The 21294-nt window shown below is 40.6% G+C and overlaps 1 protein-coding gene and 1 long non-coding RNA gene across 2 annotated transcripts in view; both read left to right on the top strand.

The window, feature by feature from the left end:
• Positions 1–13496, top strand: part of LOC109311715 — a 20156-nt gene extending 6660 nt beyond the window's left edge. Inside the window, exon 3 of the long non-coding RNA XR_002101591.1 lies at positions 13337–13496. This is a non-coding gene — a long non-coding RNA (uncharacterized LOC109311715). The remainder of the gene's footprint in view (positions 1–13336) is intronic.
• CSMD1 (CUB and Sushi multiple domains 1) overlaps positions 1–21294 on the top strand; it is a 1867828-nt gene that overhangs the window by 669997 nt on the left and 1176537 nt on the right. The window lies entirely within an intron of this gene.

Below are 21294 nucleotides of genomic sequence, written 5' to 3'. Positions count from 1 at the left end.
ACTGGGGGAGTAGTAAAACACTGCAACAGGGTTACCCACAGAGGTTATTGAATCTCCATCCTTGGAGGTTTTTAAGACAGGACTAGACAAAGCCTCAGCTGGGACTAGTAGGGGATGATTCTGCTTTGAGCAGGGGGTTGGACTAGATGACTTCCTGAGGTCCCTTCCAATCCTAATTTTCTGTGATTCTATGGGCATTTATACACATTCTATGGGCATCTATATGTTTATATACTTTTTGTGCTGTGATGCACTGGAGATCCAGCACATCAGAGCAGACTCAACTAATCGAGTCTGTTCTGCACACGAGCTGACACGCCCAGTGCTGTGTTGCATGCATTTGTAAAAATGGCAAAACGTGCATCAGTGCTGGGAAAAAATGCCACACGAATCTCTGTCATATAGGACTTCAGAGGTAGAAGACCTAAACTGTACAGAAAGCTGCTTCTCTTGCCTTCTTTTTCTATCAGCTACCACCAGAAGACTACATTAAAGAAGTGAATTTTGTATTCAGCTGTGAAGATAATGGAATCTATTTCCATCCATAGTTCTCCAATAGCTCATAATCTTGAGCTATTTGAGAAGTTCTATCTTCTGTTTTCACATGTACACTTTGAAGTTGATAGTTTTATTTGTGAACCAAACTGTCTAGGAAGATATTGGTTACTTAAATACTGCTATGGGAGGGTTTAAAGACAAAAAACACTGCTAACCCAATACCCTCTCAGTAGGCAAATAGCGATGACAAGTAAATATGCTGTAATTTAGCCCAACTGGATTTTTCAAAAAATTGTTAACATATACATTCACACATAATAAATAGCTGTTATCTATTGGGAGCCTACATTAACTTGGGGCTTGAATGAACAATCTCTCTTACATATATATATTTAGATTTGGAACTTTAAGACTGGAGGCATCAGTGATTATTAAAAAAACTAAAATGACTGGCATCAAACAAAATAAGTATGGAATTCTTCATGCCGAGAGAATCTTATACCATTGTCAAATCTCATTCATTAATCATCTGCTAGCTTTACAGCAAAAAAAAGTTTAATCCTTTAAATTTTTTTAAGGACCTTCATGTACTTCTCAGAAGACTGATGAAAAGGATTATTTGATCAATACCAATATGGTTTTCAAAGAGACTATGTACATTTTGCCATCTCCAAGTTTTAAAAAATATTTCATACTTCAATATTTTGTTCTCCAGAAGTTCTCTTATGCTCAAAGTACAATATCTAGAACAGTGATCTGCATTCAGTAGATTGTTGGATGTATTTAAGCAATCTTTCCTATATGTAAAAGACTTGATTATGTTTAGTTTGCACCTTCTGTTTTGGATTCTACTTCTAAACTTTTTAAAAAATTCTTTAAAAAAACTTGTTTTGTTTAACTTTTTTTTTGTTATTAACAATCATTTCTATCAACTGGAGCATAAGTAGATTGGTTATGTATATCCTGAATTAACGCAATATAATTAAAAATACAAAATGTTGTTAGTTTTTGTTAACTTCAAAAGCCAAGATTCAAACATCTGATGTAAGTTTAATGTATATTCCCATTCAGAAAAAGTTTTTTCACCAGTAAGTTCAGCAATACATAAAAAAAAAAGTGTGTTATAAGCAGGGATCTGGGTTTTCTGTTTCCCATGGAAAAATGGACAAAACCATGGATTCCCTGTGTTTATTGGAGAAAATGATTTCCCCTTTTAGCAGAGAAATCCATGCAGTCTCTGCTTTTGCAAAGAGCTCTTGCAGGCTGGCACAATTCCAGTCTGGAAGAGCTGATTGCAGAAAGGGCGGGAAACCCCCAGCCCTACCCGGAGAGGGAGTGAGAGGGGGAAGGGTGGGGCTCTGAACCTCTGAGTCAGCCAAGGCTGGGCTCATTCTCTGGCTTAGGCTCAGGCTTAGTCTCAGACCTCAGCCTGGAGGTAAGTGGGGCTTGGGGGTTGTGGGACAGGCTAGGGAAGGTGGCTGGGGACTGAGGTCCCTGGTCCCAGGTGGCACACTGCAGCCAAGAGCAGGGCCGGGGGGGTAAGGGCAGGGGTGCCCCTCTGTGGGCTACACACAAGCCAGCCAGCCTGATGGGGGGTTCGCACATGGAAGCTGCTGCCTTCCTGCAGCTGGCTGCACGGCTTTGCAGGCAAGCAACGCGGGACATAGTGTGGTGGTGATTGCCATATGTGGGCTGTACATATGCAGCCTGGATGGATGGCCAGGGGAGGAGGGGCTCATATGTGGCCAGCTAAGGACTCCATGGCCACAGGTCCACAGCAGCGGTGAGGTATGGTGGCTGGGTGGGGCAGAGGAAGCTTGTACATGGGGAGCCGTGCCAGTGGTGGTGCTGCTGCATGAAAAACCTCTCCACATGTCTGTTGCCATCGCAGAGCCATGCCCAAGGAGCTGTGTGGCTGGCCACAGGGTGGCAGCAGCAGTGTGGTGGCAGCTGTGGCCACCACATGCAAGCCCCCCATCTGCGGGCACGGCTTCTTAAACAAGCAACAGTGGTGGCGTGGGGTGGTGGTGGTGGCAGCTGCGAGCCACTGAACTGGCTAGTGGGGTGGGGAGATTTTGCACATGGTGGCTGCCACCACCTCACACCACTGCCACTGCTTGTCTGCAGAGCCAGGCCCATGGACGAGGGGGCTCATGTGCAGCACAGCTCCATAGGCAAACAGCAGCAGTGGCACCTGCCACGTGCAAGCCCCTACCTGCCCCCCCACAGACACCATCCCTCACCACCACTGCAGAGCCATGGCCATGGCCACTGAGGCATGCAACCAGCTGCATGCGAGTCCCCACCTCCCCCTCCCCTGGTCAGCTGGCTGGGTGGCATGTGTGCAGCCCACACATAGTGGGCATCACCACACTGTGGCCCCACATCATTTGCCAGCCAGGTGGCATGTATGTGGCCCACAGACAGTGGCTGCCACCGCATTGCCGCTGCAGCGCTTTGCACCACTTGCCTGCAAAGCTGTGTGGGTAGCCAAAGGACGGCAGCACAGGGGTGCAGTGGCAGAGTTGCGGTGGTGGCCTCCATGTGTGAACCCCCCAACAGGCTGGCTGGTGCATGTGTGGCCTACAGAGTGGCACCCCTGACCTTACCCCCTGGCCCTTCTCCTGGGAGTGGACACAGGGGCAAGCCCCCCCTTTTTGATGTACCCCCCCTACAGTGTTCCCTGCCCCACTCCTTCCCCCCCCCACACACTCATTTGCTGTGGTGATTAAATTGCTGTAGAGTTTGTGTCTTGCAGGATACCCATACCAGGATTTCCAAAGCAATTCTCAGCTTCTTCTGCTGCCACTTTAAGAGAAACAGCTGGGCTAGCAGAGTGTGTGACAGCAGTTCAGCCAGGAACTGTTTAGGAGTTTGCAGCCTGGGTATGACTTTCCCACCCCCACTCTCAAAACCCCATACCCCTGCTCTCAAAACCCAGGCATGACCCCTCCTCCCCCCGCAAATCTCAAAACCATGTACACCCTCCCCTTCATTCCCCATTTCCACAGGGTTTGCCCTGGTTACCAACTCTGTTTTTTATGCCACTTATAAAACCTTCCCAGTTTGAACATGAACACTGTTTAGTGATACATGTGGTAGACTCTTCAGCCCTGTTAAGCTGTAAATCAGACATATCACTAAACAGTGTTCAAGTGGCATAAAAAACAGAGTTGGTAACCAGGGCAAACCCTGTGGAAATGGGGAATGAAGGGGAGGGTGTACATGGTTTTGAGATTTGCGGGGGGAGGGGGGATCATGCCTGGGTTTTGAGAGCAGGGGTATGGGGTTTTGAGAGTGGGGGTGGGAAAGCCTTTTTTGTCTGAATTTGCTGAGCTTCAGTTTTCATCTGTAGGGAGATCTTCTTTTTGTCTGTATAATATTTTATAATGTGTACTTTTTCTGGCTTGTTTCCATTATGCCTTACACTGAACATGTGGCACAATTAGGAATGCACTGGGGTGTCCAATCCCAGTGTGGACCCTGCCAGCCATTGATCAGCTGATTTTTGACTGGATCAGACTAGAACTGGCCTTGGTGGAGTCCTTGAAGCCAGCTTATAATCAGCTGATCATTATCTAGCTTTGAGACCACACCGTACTATGCATTTGGCTTGATGCAGTCCTGAGCCAACTGACAATCAGATGATCAACAGCTGGCTCCAAGGGCTGGTTTGAACCCTGGTACAGTCTTTCTGGGCACTTGGATTTCAACTTTCTGGTACAGTGAGCAAGTAAAACACAATTAACCCCTAATCCCAGAACCATATGTCATGTCATGCATACAGGGGCTCTATCAGTGGCTCAAAGATCATATTTTTCCTTTTGGTTAATTTAAATATTGTATGTTATCCATGACTTCTCTTAATTAACACTATCTTCTAGTCTTTGTGCCACCTAATTATTTTTATAAGTAATTGTTGAGGGACCCAGGCCAAACAACCACACCAGAATGGGGGCCACATGCCACACACTCAGCAGGCGTCTCACTTTTTTGCTTTTACATTTCACTTGCCATTAGTTGGTGTAATTGCAAAGGTATATAGGGAGGTGGTACCTGCTTAGAGTGAGTTAGCTAAGGATGACATGGGTCATGGTGTATGTGGCTCTTCTGTGGGGCTCCTCTTCCCTTATGCCCCCCTTCTTTCCACTCAGGGCTCCAGTTAGTGCTGGATACACATGCTTGAATGGCCTGAGTCACTGACCTTGCAGCTCAGGTGCAGGAAGAAGAGACAATGTTCTCCAGAGTTGGCATATTTCGGCTACATCCTGGATTCTACTGCAGGTCCATCATCAGCAGTGCCTGGCCTGTGTAAAGAAACAAATAAACTGATAACAGCTTAGATAGCTGTGCCTTAGGCTTCTTTCTGGCCTCACCGGGTACTTCAGTCATCTTCTCTCAGGCAATCACAGTCTTCCATGGCTTGCCCTGTATTTGTTCAGTCTGGATGGGTCTGCCTGTTCTAGGCTAACCCCTTTGGAGTAAAGTGGAGCCAGGGGAGTAGCAAACCCTACCACAGTCCTTGAGGGTACCTGGCTCCTTATAGCTGGCTGGTGATCACACATCAGTCTGGAGAGCTGAGGTGATCTGGGTCATGGGCTCCTGGACTCTTGCCTTTGTGGGGAAATGCAATGTGCAGTCTCACCTGTATGTGCGTACCCCCTGCCCTCAGGCTGTTGCATACTTACACAGGGGGTTCCAGGTGGGTGGAGCCAATCCAGACCCTTGTTCAGCCTGATGTATCCTGCTCCTGCTGACAAGTGCAGGGAGCCCCTGAGTACCTCATTATTCCCTGCACTTTCCACCTCTGGGCCCCAGGCACTACTCCTGGCATCAGCTGCCTGCTCCCTCTGGGCTGTAGCCTGTGTCCATGTGGAGCTGGGGTTCTGACCCCCACCCCAATCTGAGAGCAGAGCCAGGGTGTGCCTGTTTCATGCCAGCTGCCTGTCTGGCAGCACAGCGGGGCATGCCCTGGGAGTGTGGGCTTGCCATTTCCCCACAAACTTGCCTGAGGATCTACCATCTGTGAGGTATGCCAGCAGCCTGGCCTGGCCCCTGCTACAGTAATGATTTAGTTTTATTATACTTATAAAAATGTTTAGAAGTATAGACCTTTAATCCCTGAAGGACCCCCTCCTAGAAACACACCAACTCAGTAATGTTTTCCTATATCCAGTTACATTTTTAGGTCTATCACTTAGTTAGTTTTTAATGTTTGATGCTGCTTTGTAAAATTTGAAATTTGAAATTGCTTAGTCAAAATGATATGCAGTGCCAAAGCAAATGTGTTATAATAGTCTAGGTGAATTACATCTATACTATTACCTTTACCAAATATATTTATAATCTTTTAAAGTAATTTTAACCAACTCTATTTTCTACTTGTGTTGGTTTTCATTAATTTATATTACCCTCCACTCATTAATCATGCATAAATGATTTTTTCAGCCATTCCAACACATGCCATGAATGGTATTAGGCTGATATGATTATGCAAATTCTCTTTTATTAACAAAGTTTTGACACAGCATTTAGCATGACACACTATATTTATTTATATTATTATAACGTAAGAGTGTGAGTCATAGTCCAGACCTCTATTTTAATAGAAACTGTATGAACACAGAACAAAGAGACTGACCATATCCTCAAGCACCCTAGAATTTAAGTAAAAAAGCAAGAGCTAGACATAGGGATATATGTGGGACTCCAAGGAAGCAATTGAACTGTATTGGTCAGCATGCTATCTCTGTGTTTTTGGTATGTCTGTTGTGCTTGTGTGTGTTTTGTTTTAGATATTTTGGTAGCTTTTTTTAATGTCAGTGGTAACTTATTTGTGCAAAGAGAAAAATAGAGGGCAGATCCAGTGGCTGTCTGGAAAACAGGTATAGTGCACAAAGTCAGAGTGATGGGCTATGTAAATAAGTAAAATAGATTTAAGTCAAAGAGGATGCTCTGGTTAAGCTTCTGAATAACAGGGAGATGGTGGTGGTGCCCAAAATGGATAAACAAGGTATCAGAAAGGGATGGATTAGCATGAAAAATAGAAAACTGTGTTTTAACTGTATTGGCTAAGTACGGACATTCAAAAAGATTCAGTCTTTGCAGGTTAGTCTACGCTACAGGGATTGAATCAACAAGTAAATGAACACACATTCACTTTTGATTCAGGAAATTCAGCCACATGCCTGCAGTTGCTGAAGCCGGAAGCCAGGAAGTAGGCATGTGCGAAATTTCATCAGGCATTTCATTTTGAAGCTCTTTCACCATGTTCTGAGCTCAAAACAGCAAAATAAAAATGAACCAAAAGGCTTTGAAGCAGACTCAAAACTAGATGAAGTCACTCAAAATGTTTCAAAAGTTTCAAAACTTTTTGAGTTTCAAAGCCAGGCGTATTTGTCTTCAGTGCCAGTCCCAGGCGGCAGTGACAGCCTCCTCTCATCCAGTGCACAGATCTGGGTGCCTGCACCACTGGAAGGGCTGTGGGGCTGTGCCAGCTCCTTAAGTACCCTGGGATGTAAACTGTCTGGGCCAGCTGACTTGAAGGTGTCCAGCCTCTTAAGGCGTTCCTTTACATGATCTACAGCAGGGACAGGCAATTATTTCAGGCGGAGGGCTGCTTACTGAGTGTTGGCAAGCCATCAAGGGTCGCATGACAGGCAGCCGGGGCAGATAAATATTAATTTTCTAAATTTTTTAGGGGCTCTGTGGGCCAAATATAATTCCCTGGCGGGTTGCATCTAGCCCATGGGCTGCATTTTGCCCACCCCTGGTCTACAATTCTCCCTCATCCTAGCCATCTCGTACCACGTTGAGCAGGGCAGTCCCTTGGGCTCGTGAAAGACTGACGCAGAATATCCATTAAACAGATTGGCTTTTTCCTGAGTGTTGGTTGTCGGTTGTCTCATTTGGTTTAACAGGGGTCGAATGTTAGCCTTGCTTTTCATCCAGCTTCCCACATATCTAAAAAATGACTTTTTATTGTCCTTGATATGTGTAGCCAGTTGGAGTTCATTCACAGCCTTGGCTTTCCTGGTTCACTACCTACAGCTCTGGATCAGTGCAGAATATTCTTCTTTTGTGGTGATTCCAGTCTTCCATCCTTTATATGCAGGAGGTCCACAAGTTCCCTGCAGAGCCAACGGGGTTGCTCTGCCCTTTTGCTACCTTTCCTCTGAGATGGGATTGACATTGCTTGTACTTTCAGGATCATTCCCTTGAGGAGCAACCACTCATCCTGATCTTCCCTCCCCTTCAAGTCATGGTCCCTTAGGGCCTCACCAACAAGCCTCCTGAGCTTGTCAAAGTCAGCTTTCCTGAAGTCGAGGACTTCTGCATTGCTGACTGTCTTGCCAGCTTTGCAGTGGATAGTGAAAGTGATCAGCTTGTGGTCACTGTCTTCCAGCTTCCCTTATCATTAGGTCGCTAACTAGATCATCCCCCTTTGCCAGTATCAGGTCGAGCAGCGCTTTGCATCTTGTCAGTCTGTAGATTTCTTAACTCAGATAGGGCTTGCCCATACACATGAGGAAGCTTTGCAACTGTTCAGATTTGGCCAAGTGTTCTTCCCATGAGATTTCTGGGTAGTTAAAGTTTCCCATGACAACCATGCACTGGAAGCGTGCAGCCTCAGCCAGTTCCTTGGCTAATTCCTGGTCAAGCTCTTGTTCCTGATGTGCATGGTGAGAGTATATCATTAAGGAAAACCTTTTCAGAAGTGACTGTGATCAGATTTCTAAGTCATTTAGGCACTGTTTATTTAAAAAAATACAGAAATAATTATGTACAAGACTACTAAGGCCCACATCCACAAATAGACTAAGAAAGAAACAAGGAGGAGGAGGAAGATGATGAAACCAATTGAGAAGGGAACATTTCTGGAAGTGGACACTCCTGGGTTCTGGTCTCTGCTGTCAGGACCATGTATACAATTCTCATTAGATATTCATTGGATAAAACTCACAAGCAAAATTGAGGAGTAGGTAGTTAGAGCCAGAGCTCCCTTAGTTCTCTCATCACAGATCTATGAGATCATGTTTCTTCTCCCTTACTATTTTTCTGACCCCATAATTTCTCCACTCTACGGCAATGTCATCAGGGGGTTGTAGAGTGTTATATCATCCTAGTCTTCCCTCTAACTGTTGGGTAAATACTTTCCTGGGAAATGGAGATGTGATTTTGAATGTCCTCAGATAAAGGAAATAGGTATTGGACCCAGGTATTTCAAGTGCTCTAATCACTGGCAGTAGCATGATAGCTAATTTGTAAATCCCAAATGGGCTTAGGTGAAAGGTGCTGAGACATTCTGGTCTTCCAAAATTGCAGTATTTATGAGTATATGAAGCAGGAGGATCTTAAGAAAAGCAAGGGTAACATTGGGTCAACTGACAATCAACACCCAGGAAAAAGCCAACCTGCTTAATGGATATTTTGTGTCTGTTTTTCACCAGCCCAAAAGGACCACCTTGCTTAACACAATGTGGGACAGCTAGGGTGGGGGTGCATTTATACCCTACATCAGTGTAGACCATGTTAAGGAACACATTGAGAGGTTGGATACCTTCAAGTCAGCTTGTCCTCACAATTTGTATCCCTGGGTACTTAAGGAGCTGGCAGGCATCATAGCCCAGCCACTTGCAAGGAGATTTGAGAATTTGTGATGCTCAGGTGAAGTGCCTGAAGATTGGAAGAAGGCCATTGTGGTGCCTATCCTCAAGAAAGGGAGGAAAGGAGATCTGGGGAACTACAGGCCAATCAGCCTGACCTCTATCCCTGGAAAGATCTTGGAAAAAAATATCAAAGAAGCCATTCTTGGCAAACTGGCTGATGGCAACATCCTGAGAGACAGCCAGCACAGGTTTGTTGTGGGCAGGTCTTTCCTGACCAATCTCATCCTCTACTATGAGCAGGTGACAGATCACCTGGACAAGGGAGAAAAGATTGATGTCATATATCTGAACTTTAAAAAAGCCTGTGATCTGATGTCCTATGATCTCATGGAAAATTGGCCAACTGCAGCCTTGGCTACATCACAGTCCAATGGCTGGGGAATTGGGTCTGAGCTTGGACCCAGAGAGTGGTAGTCAATGGAAGCGAATCATCATGGTGCTCTGTGACCAGTGGTGTCTCCCAAGATTCTGTCTTTGGACCTATACCCTTTAACGTCTTTATTAATGATGTGGACATTGGTATCAGAGTTGAACTGGTCAAGTTCGCTGATGACACCAAACTTTGGGGTAAAGCGTCCACATGTGAGGATAGGCTGGTGATCCAGGCCAACCTTGAAAGGCTCAGAACATGGGTGGATAAAAACCTGATGACATTCAATATGGAAAAATGCAAAGTACTCCACTTCGGGGGGGAAAAAAAACCCATATCACACTTACAGGCTCACTAGCACCACAGCCAAAAGGGACTTGGAGGCCATGATTGACCACAAGATGAACATGAGCCAACACTGTGATGCCACAGATGGTAAAGTGAGCAAAAGTCTGGCTTGCATCCATAGATGCTTCTCAGGCAAATCTCAGGATGTCATCCTCCCCTGTGCTCAGCCTTGGTGAGGCTGCAGCTGGCGTACTGCATCCAATTCTGGGCTGCACAATTTAAAAAGGATGTGGAGAAGCTTGAGAGAATCCAGAGGAGAGCCACATGCATGATCAGAGGGCAAGAGAACAGGCTTTATGATGAGAGGCCTGGAAAAACACTGGCTCATAGTGGCTCACAGGTGACATAGTGGCTGCCTATAAGTATATAAGGGGTTAACATCAGGATCTGGGGGAATGCCTGTTCACCATAGTGTCCCAAGAGATGACAAAATCAAATGGTCACAAACTCCTCCAAGACTATTTTAGGCTGGACATAAGGAAAAACTTCTTTACTTTCTGAGCCCCCAAGGCTTGGAATAGATTGCCTCCAGAGGTGGTGCAAGCACCTACTCTGGACTCTTTCAAGAAACATTTGGGCACCTATCTTGCTGTGATACTTTGACCCTAGCTGACTTCCTGCCTCTGGGATAGGGGGCTGGACTCGAGGATCTTTTGAGGTCTCTTCCAGCCCTGATGTCTATGAAATCTATGAAGTCATGCTTGTATTCAAGGGTCACTGCTGAGAAGCACATTTTACCCATGTGCTTCTACATTTAACAAAGTCAGAAAATCAGGTAGTATAGCCATTTTCAAATAACTGTTAGTACAAGCCAAGTAGCATGTCCAAGAGAGCAAGAGTGAAACTTGGGCTCATGGCTGAGTGTCTAATTTTAATTTTCCTTCTTTGATGCAGTGAATACGAAAAGCTTTGTTTCAGAATCCAACATGTAATGTTTAGTGCAGTTATATAAACTTTATATTTTGAAAGAAGAAAATACACAAATACATTAAAACTGCTGGTTTGGAATCTTCATTTTACCTATACAGAAGTTTGTGCTTTCATAATTATGTACCTTTCCTTTAATAGTCAAGTAATGTTTTGGTGTTGTTTAAAAAGTACCAGTTTTGGATTTAGCTTCCTGTGTTCAATATGTAAGCACACAGCCAAGATTCTGACCGATTAGAAAGCTGTGCTTTATTGAACAATGTATAGGAACTACTAAGACTGATTAACTTGATAAGCTGTGCAAGACCAAAAGCTTAGGAAAAAAAAGAGAAAGTAAATATTAAAAAATATTGTATGAAAAATTAATGAAAAGTCATTTTTATTCTCAGCATGTTAGTAGAAGCAGAACACATCTAACCCATCCAACACCTGCATCATGTAGAAACTCTTTGAGTGCGTGTGTAGGTGAAGAGAATATAAAGCACAAGTGAAAACATAGGCAGAGAAGCAAGGATACTTTCTGTAACCATATAAAAACTATCAAGATAACATGAGAATTTAGGATTGCTTTCTTATTACAAAAGGCAGCATAAACTGAAAAATCAATGTGTTAAAGAATTTCTCTTAATTCTTCTTATACTTTTTTTCTGTCAAATATCTACCTGCTCATGAAAGCTTATACACAATTACCAAGGGGGAAAAAACAAAAATAGAGATGGTGTTTGACGCTATTTATATAAATCTCTGATGATGCTAACATTTTAGTTTAGTAACACTCAAATTTAATATTGCTAGTAATAGAACTAAAGTTACAGGGTAATGTCTAGCATGACTATGACTGGTAATTTGTGTAAATCAGATGTGTGTAAATCAGAGGTGTGTGAATGCTCTCATTCTCTCTTTGTTTGTATATATCATATGTATATAATTTATGTTATATAAAATATATGACTGAGAAGAGCTCATATTTTATATAACTGATGGGGATCCAATATAGGAGATGGAAACTTCTCTATTACAGTATATAGATCAATTGATTGATCAATTTGTCTGTCTATCTATCTGTTTATCTATCTATCTATAATAGATGCAATATTCTACTGGGGTGAAGACTAATTATTAGCTATAATGATTAGACATAGAACATTTGAAAGAATGGTGCTGAAGAAGTCCAAAGAAGCTTCACAACAAAATAGGTTAATAAAACTAATGAGGGCTCATATTTTATATGACTGATGGGGATCTAATATAAGAGATAGGGACTTCTCTGTTATATAGGAATACAAACCAATATATATTCTCTTTATAGGACTTCCTCAGCACCAGTTTTTCAAATGATTGTTCTTTACTTACAACACTGTCAGCTGCAAAGTTTCTATGCCTAATCATTGCAGCTAATAATTACTGTCTTAGCCCCAATAGAATATTGCATCTCTACCAACCCTACAGCAAGTTATGGGCATTTTGTTTTTATTGAAGATAGATTCATATACAAAGTCCATTTTCAGAGAATTTATCTTTATTTTTTATTAGTTTTAAAAAATAGGACATATTTCTGGATGAAATTTTTTTTCGTCAACTGGAATTTGAAATATGTTGATTTCATTGTCATTATTTACACTTTGCATAAAAACAATTCTATAGACACATTTTTAATCATATGCCTTCTCACTGTAGGTGTTTTATTTAAAATAAAAAGTAAAGTGGGCTGCATTTTGGGCTGACTAATTATCAATGTGTTTCAAAGTATAAAATAGTTGAATGAACTCAAAATATTTGTTTTAACTGAGTAAATGGATTTTGGATTAAGATCAATGAATCTAAAGAACTCATTTCATTTCTGTTCAAAGAGATCTCCACAATTTTAGCTTTCTAACATTTTATTTAGTTTGGTAAATGAGGAACATCCCTGACCATCACAACCATGTCCATTAAGTCCATCTAAATGAAATATTTCACTCAACTGTGGCTCAGCCCCATAATAGACCTTCTGTACCCACCTTTTTGAGTTCTTTTATAAGAAATGCATCAGATCCTCGCCATTTTCTTACTCCAAAATGTCATGTTTCCAGGAGATTCCAATCCTTGGATGTGAACCTAACCCTTAGGTTTTGGTTTCTGCCTTGGGTTCAAACAACAGCAACACAAATCTTTTTTCTGGTTTGGTAATGCTGGAGTGATGCTTTAGCTGTAATGGTAGGAAACATAGACAAAGCAGGGAATTTTGTGAGTGATATCTTCTTAGTGGACCTATATTTGCTATTTTCCTATCATCCGAGACTTCCTTTGATCACCGCGCGTTTTCAGAGATAATGGCCAGCTGCTCTGGAATCACATCAGCCAACTCCGTTAACACTCTCAGATGCATCGCATCTGGCCCCATGGACTTGTACACATCCAGCTTTTTCAGATAGGCCCAAGCTGCTCTTTCACCACTGAGGGCTGGTGATCTCCACCCCAGAAAGTGCTGCCTAATGCAGTAGTCTGGGAGCTGAACTTGCCCGTGAAGACCAAGGTAAAGAAGGTACTTCAGCCTTTTTCTCATCATCTGCCATTAGGTTGCCTCTTCCATTCAGTAAGGGATCTTCACTCCCCCTGACCTTCCTCTTCTTGCTAACATAGAAACCCTTCTTTTTACCCTTCATCTCCCTTGCTAGCTGCAACTCCAGTTGCACTTTGGTCTTCCTGACTTCATCCCTGCATACCCAAGCAATAGTCTTATACTCCTCCCTAGTTGTTTGTCCAAGCTTCCACTTCTTGTAAGATTTCTTTTTGTGTTTAAGCTCACCGTAGAGTTCTTTGCTAAGCCAAGCTGGTCACTTGCCATACTTGCTATTCTTTCCCCTCATCGGGATGGTTTGTTCCTCCATCCTCAGTAAGGTTTCTTTAAAATACAGTCAGCTCTCCTGGACTCCTTTCTCCCTTAGACTGGCCTCCCAGGGGATCCTGCCCATCAGTTCCTCTTGTCCTGCTACTCACTCCTCTGACCTAGTTTGTGGGAAAAGTGGGGGTTTTCCCTGCTGCTCCCTCTACTCTGCTCTTGAATACTGGGAGCAGAGCAGGCAGGAGTAGTCTTTCCCCGTGGTTCCATTTTCACCAGCACCCTCCCCGCTCTGATGACCAGGAGGAAAGGCACAACCACTGATCCCCTTGCCTTCTGTAGACTGGGATCACCCTGGTCTGGGGAAGGTACAGAGAACAGGAGAAAGGGGGTAGTTGCTGGCTGAATGACTGTGTGTTCCTGTTCCTGGAAAGGTTTCTATCAGTGGAAATTTCCACTGTAGAAATGAATGCCCATTTGTGGCCTTAAGCAAGTTTTAGAATGCAGTGTATTCTTTTCTTTGTCTTTTCCAGTTTCATTTTTATTCAAATGAGCTGAGAAGACCTGTATGGCTCATGAAATTTCACTAGTACAGATGCCAAACTTTGCCCTGGCTTGACTTAACAAGTTCTTCAACCTGTAGCTTAGATATGAGCTGAGTACATGAATGAAAACCTAGGCCCATAGCCATCAATGGGGCCAGTATTACCTTAGTATTCAGTGGGGCCAGGATTTCACCCTTCTTTTCTTATCACTATCTTCCATTGTCTGAAAGAGGAAAAATAAGATCCTTCTGACATTTAAATGTTTTCTATTCTTCCTTCTTTTCATATCACCATCTTTTTTGGCTGACTTCTCTGTAAAATGTGAGTAAAATGTACGAGAATAGCATTACACCAGAAACACAACAAGGTTTTGTGCAAGCACTCTACCTTCTGAATGCAGTTAAGGATGATGTTCTATCCATCAGGATATTAATAATAAAATTTTTATTTCCTTTGAACTAATGTCAACACAATAAAGATGACTACTTGATATTTGACAAAGCTAATGAAATATTTCTCATGCTTACTTATTATGTTCACTGTAACTGCTGTCTTGGAGGCTGTCCCATCCCTAATAGTTCTTTTAGGAAAGTTATGAAAGCAGTGAAAGTTTAAGAGCAACTATAAAAGTAAGGTTATATCCCTTGAGAAAAATAAAATGCATCATTTTTAAATGCTGAAAGTATTTTAATTACTGAGTAAAACATGTACATTGTCCCTAAACACAGTTTAAATGACATATATTTTCCTCTATTACCTCTATTTTAATTTTAATATATTCAACTTGAATTGGAATCTTTCCATTGATTTAGGGGAAAAAATGATATAATGGGCAATAGAATTAATTCTTAAATGTTAAATTGATTGTGTCTGCTTTCTTTTCCTTCCCTTCACCTTAATATTTATGTCCAGATTTTCTATCTCTATAGTCCTATTTTTATACTGTTTCAGAATGGAGTAATATGTTAGTAAGTAATTGCTCAGTTGAACAAGACTTAATAAAATAGATGAACAAAGATATTCAACTGAATTGTGAGTGAGTGAAGATGCTGAATAGCAGAATAGTTACCCCCCGAATTTCATGCTAATTAGCTGTCATGTTACTGACAGAATATTTAAATAGAACTATTTTGACAGATGTGGATATTTAACTACACACTGCTTTTGCAGTTTTGTGTTAGTTTATTTATCTGTTTAGATACCTGTTTTTGGTAGTCATGCAATGTCATTTCATAAAGTGAAGTACTATATCAAGCTTAATGTTTTCCCTTCTATCGCTTGTCAGACTGCTACCTGCATTTGAGAGAGCTCATGATAATAGGCAGAGTGGTTAAAGGAACTGTAAATGCTTGCATTTCTGTTTTGAAATTGTTGCTCATTTTCAGACCTTTCATGACTGACATATTATTGCTAAATTGCTGAAAAGCAGAACTGCAGCACACAGTTTTAATTTGAGTAGTGATGGATATTGGCAATTGAAGGGAATCTTGCTAGCAGTGAATCTATATATACAGTGTCCAAAACACAGTGAGATATAATTGGCCTTGCTTCTTATAGAGACAACTGATAAATGATTTCTGAGATGCATTGATAGGCAATTGGGTATACATTATTTACTGTAGTGAAGATTAGCAGTGACCAGAGCCTATAGATTTTTATGGCATATTAAGGCTGGCTTTTTTCCACCCCCAGCTATTATAGTAGACTTTTGAAACAGGAAATATGATGTCTGATGCACATAGCCCTGTTTCTCACATACAATAACAATTTTTATTGTATTTAATACAAGAACTCTCCTTTGATGTGTTTACAAGCATTGCTAAGGAAAGGTGTGTAAGTATAGGAAGAGAAACTGCAAAAATATGTTCTCTCTCCAGGATAAGTAGGGTAATTTTAAGGACTAAGAACTGAAATGAGAAGTATGAATAAAGGGGAAAAGGGCATAAGAAAGGAAAAGTAAGAAGCAAAGTAACATAAAGGAGAAAGGGGCAGCAAAAGGAAGCTAATAAGTGAATGGATTTTAGACATAGGTTGTGACATTTTTATAAGTTCTGGGAGAGACAGTGAATGCCTAAACCAGTGTCTGATGTGGGAAAAGAGGTTTATTTCCTGATCAAAATATTTTTCTCCCCTTCCCTCTTCATTTTGCAGTAATCTGCTACTGACCTATACCAGTAATAGATCACTCTGTCCTCTATTAGCTCAGCCATGCTGGCTGGCACATTGCAGGGTGGCTTCAAAAATGTGCCCATTCCCAACCCAGTTGAATATGGGGACTAGAAGAGGAGAGTACGTGGAGAGCATTGGTGGCATCCTTGCTGACTGTGCTCTTCCATCTCCCTGTACATATACCAGAATGTCCTGAAGCAAGTTAGGAGATGCCTTCAGAATTACTACTTTTATTTGTAGCTGCACTATGCAAATGACATTCTTACCTTTAATATTGATCAGCTGACTTAATGTTTGATTCTGGAGTACTTCCTGTGTTATTGATTGGCTATAATGTATTATATTTTGTCAAAAGAGTAAAGTTACGTCTTCAAATATTTAATTTAGCTTTATTCTGTTTTATATTACAAGAAGACTGGCTTGCATTCCCTCCCTTACCCTCCCAAATTGTACATTTCTGCCCCTCCAAGCCTGTACACACCCACACTCACACAGATGTGTTTCATGAAAGTAAGCTGACCATTGTAACTTCAGGCAATAGTATTTATAATTTTTAAATCATTGCAGTAGGAGTATTCTGCAATGAGCATTTTTTTCCTGAAAGATTTAGAGTGCCTTAAGTGATATGCTGAGCTGATGCTCTCTGCTGCCATTAATCTTCAATTGTCCTTGGGTATCTTTATGACCATTGCCATAATGTCTGAGCATATCAGAGTCTTTATTCTGTATAACACACAACACCCGCATCAAGTAGTGACGTGTTGTTAATCCCATTAAATGAGGAAATGAGGCACAGAGAGACTAAATGGCTTGCCCAAGGTCATACAGGAAGTCTGTAGCAGAGCAGAATATTTGGCACTATTTTGATATATATTTCTGAATGGTTATCATACACCAGAGACCTAGCTTGTAATATCTGAATGAAGGGAGACTTCCACAAGTGATCTAAACATGACATATGTTGGCATATGATGCAAAAATACATGGAAACAAGGTTATGATATACAAGAAAATGAAAATTGAGGTTAATTCCTTATGTCATAATAAGAGTTAGTTGTATAACTGTAAGACGGCACTTAACTGTGTGTCCAAACTCTCCTAATTTCTTAGGAAATTATCCCATTATATATTAAAGTTTTCATTCTGTTTTTCTTTTTGTTTTTGTATCTTTTTCTATTAATTTTATACAAAATATTCCTATCTTGTTTTGAAGCATACGCATTTCATATAACTTCAGAACACTTATTCCATTTTGGTTCTTATACTACAAATCTTTTGTAACCCTGCTGCATCGGTTATGTAGTTATTACATTTATAATGCTGTAACCACACTTGTGTTTTGAAGCTAAATGGCAAAATTTTTATCAGCAACTGTCGGTACAGAAATATTATAATAAACGCTACATAAACACAGTTCTTGCAGCAACTGAATCAAGTTATAATATTTACAAAGTAGTTCTTCCCTTTCCTTCCAACACAAGTAAATCTGGCACATTTGTGTTCTGCAGGTCTTTGTTTTGTTTTTAAACTTTCTAATGTGTATCATATAATTCTGAGTCAAACTTAGAAATGTGACAATAATTTCAGCTAAAATGTTGAATGTTGAAATGTTTCAAATAAAATTCCTCAAATTTAATTTCAGAATTAGCATAATTTTCTTTTAAATGTATAGTTAAGTAAGCCTCCAAATTTTAAACATTTCTGATGGAACAAAGTATTTTAATCACCTAAATACAATTTCAGCAACAACAAATGGTGGTTAAATCCATTTCTTTTCTTTTTTTGATTAGACTACTGAATAGAACAAATATTTATTCACAAAGCTATACTTCTTTAGGAACTTTATAAGAAATAGTTGTTGGTGGTCTGGCTATGTTAAATTGTTGGTCATTTTTAGACAATATTGTTGTCCTATGGGGCCAGGTCAACTCACAGGATCTCAAAATTGCAGTTAGATGGGAGGGTGTGACACAATTAAAAATATACACACACAAAAATCAATTAGGTGCATACACATACACTAGGCGCATGCACCCCCACCACCAACTCAGGCGTGCGCGCATCCAAAATTACCAGCCTAGACACGTACACACCTATCACCAATTCAAGCACATACACATTATACACACTGAAAATTAGACAAAAATCAGTTGTCAACACCCACACACTTAGTACACATACACGGATCACTAATTTGTATATCACGCACACAATGATATATATATTTGCCAGTTCACACGCACACTACCCACCTACACATACACACAGGTGCATTCCTAACTTGGGTGGTATGGTGTGTTTGTGTGTGCTTGGGATACTTGGTAACTAAAGAGTAACAATACCTTCTTGTTATTGTAATAACTTGCTATTGTTATTGTAATAACTTTGTGGCTGGTTTTTATCACACCTTTAATTGAGAACCTCGGTCAGCTGATCAAGGTTTCCAGGTAGGGGAACTCATCGTGTGCTACTTATTGGTGCATGGTGATGGGATTGGGCTCTCCCTGCACTGGCAATATGGCACAATGGGATCTTAGGGGAGATCCCACAATCATACCTCCTGCCTTGCATATGTACCACTGCATGAAGTGTGATTGATGGTATCCCTCATCAGATCCTAGCATGTTTTTAATTTAACATCTGTTGGGGCCAGTGACTTGATGCTCTTACCAGCAGTTGCTGTCAAGTGTGAAGCCACCCTATGCCCCTCAGCTTCACTCATTTTTACATTAGGAATTCCTCATATACAGGGAAGGGTGACTTAAAAATCCCCTTTGCATGTAGCCAGCTTCACTGTTTTTCTGAATACTTTTGTGCCTCACAGCAACACATACTGGTTTGAGTGGACCTGAGATTCTGGCGTTCTCTGTTTTAGCATTTGTTCCACATTTACTTCATTTCTAGGATTTCCTGATACAAAGTGGACTAAAATTTAACATTGTTTCACACATTTTTAATACTTTCTGACTTCTTCCTTCATTTTTCTTCTTGTGTCCTATGTAAGTAGGTACATGTGACTGTGTCCTTTGAAACAGAAGCCCTTCTCAGAGGAGAAAGCATGTAAAAATCCTATTAGCCCTTCATCAGCAATGCATTTATCTTCTGGAAAAGGTCCTATTCTTTCTTGGCCAGCTTAGCCTATTTCATTTAAGTGATTTATAAAATGAATTTAATGTTGTTTAAAGACTGCATTTGTACTTCCTGATTTAACTCTGGTACCACATACCTCTCCTATCACTGAAAAATTTTGTTTTATACTGACTTAAAAGGAAATTCTAGTTGCCCTGTAATTATCTCCCTCCCCTCCCAATCCTGCTGCATATTGCATCTGCTGTTCCAACTTGTTTTAAATTCAAAACCTGTTGTAATTTATGGTTACACAATAAAAACCTTTTGGAGATTTCATTCAGAAAAAAAATGATTTCCCATTTAATAAATTTAGTTTTTTATTTCTTTATTCTTCAGTGAGCTTTTCATCCTAAGATTTACTAAACACATTGTATTATACATGTTGGGGTTGTTCAAAATGACTTTCTTATTTGGCCTTTGCTTACTATTTCAGTCAATATTTCATTTTTATTGTATATAGCAACTGGACCACAGTTTATTCATTTTACTGTCCTCAGTAACACATTTTCAGTTTCATAATTTCACAGAATGAAATAGATGCTTATTTCTTTAATAACCTCTGCCTAAAATATGATTTAGTTCTGTGTTAATGGTATGTAATTTTTGTGAATACAGGAGCCACTTTTTCTAGATTAAAATTTATACAACTTTAATTGGGTAGTATCTACAAGAAAGGCAGAAAACATAAAAGGAGTATTCTGTAATGCAGCACATATGAAAGCATCACAAAGGTACATTCTAAGGAAATATATTGCTGTTCAATCATAACCTAAAGGCTATTCCAGTTTTAGCAGTAAGCTATGTTTTTTAAATAAATGTGCTATATCAGTTTTACAAGAATAATTCTGGGGCAAAAATGTTTTTACTGTTGGCTCAATAATGCTGTTTTTCTAATTTTAAAACATGGCCTTTTCATGCATAATTATTTTCTATTTTATTTACCCAAAATTGATTCAGATTTTTAAGTGAACTTTACTAGTCTTATTTGCTTTAGAGTAAATTTATTGAATCATGTCCCTGGGTTGTAACTGAGAGTCAAAATAATGCACTTGCACATAGAGGCTTTGGTGCACTTTAATTAGATCTGACCCAATGTTCCAATGCAGAATTAACTGGTCTACCAATTAATCTATGTGTTATCATAGAATCATAGAAAATTAGAGTTGGAAGAGACCTCAGAAGGTCATCTAGTCCGCCCCTTGCTCAAAGCAAGGCTATCCCCAACTATATCATTCCAGCTATTTTCTCATGTACTACTTTTCCCCCTTGGGAAAAAAGTACACAGTAAACTGTGCTTATGATCAGCAGCAGTACTGCTCTAGAAGAAAAATGGTCCTGTAATTGCATACTGCATCAGATCAACATATACTGTCATATGACTAACCTTAAAGAAACTTTTACTTTTATTACACTGGAGGCCATTCAGAAATGGTGCTTGACAATTATTGCTACAATTGACTTGGGTTCAAGCCACAGATGTGGATCTCCATAGAGGGCATGAAATATTAAAAAGGAGAAGCATTTATTATTCATATTATAGTAGCATCTAGAGATCTTGACAGTCTCAGCTTCAAAGAGTTTATTATCTAAGTAAAATAGCTCCCTTGCTGATGCAAAAAGTATACCTACTCAAAACCTCCATCCATTTTATTGGAAAATGGAGGAAAGTCTGAATTTCATTTCTGCAGGGCCAGCCTTACAATGATGTATGTACTTCGGTGTCACGTTTACAGATTTCATACACTGAAGCACACCAGATAGATGAACTGTTATTTTATGGTAGCTGCCTAGTAGCTTCCAAGTCTGCTCCATTCCTGC

The sequence above is a fragment of the Crocodylus porosus genome, unplaced genomic scaffold (assembly GCF_001723895.1).
Source record: "Crocodylus porosus isolate Cpor-Errol unplaced genomic scaffold, CroPor_comp1, whole genome shotgun sequence".
NCBI lineage: Eukaryota > Metazoa > Chordata > Crocodylia > Crocodylidae > Crocodylus > Crocodylus porosus.
This window is presented reverse-complemented; position numbering and strand designations above follow the sequence as displayed.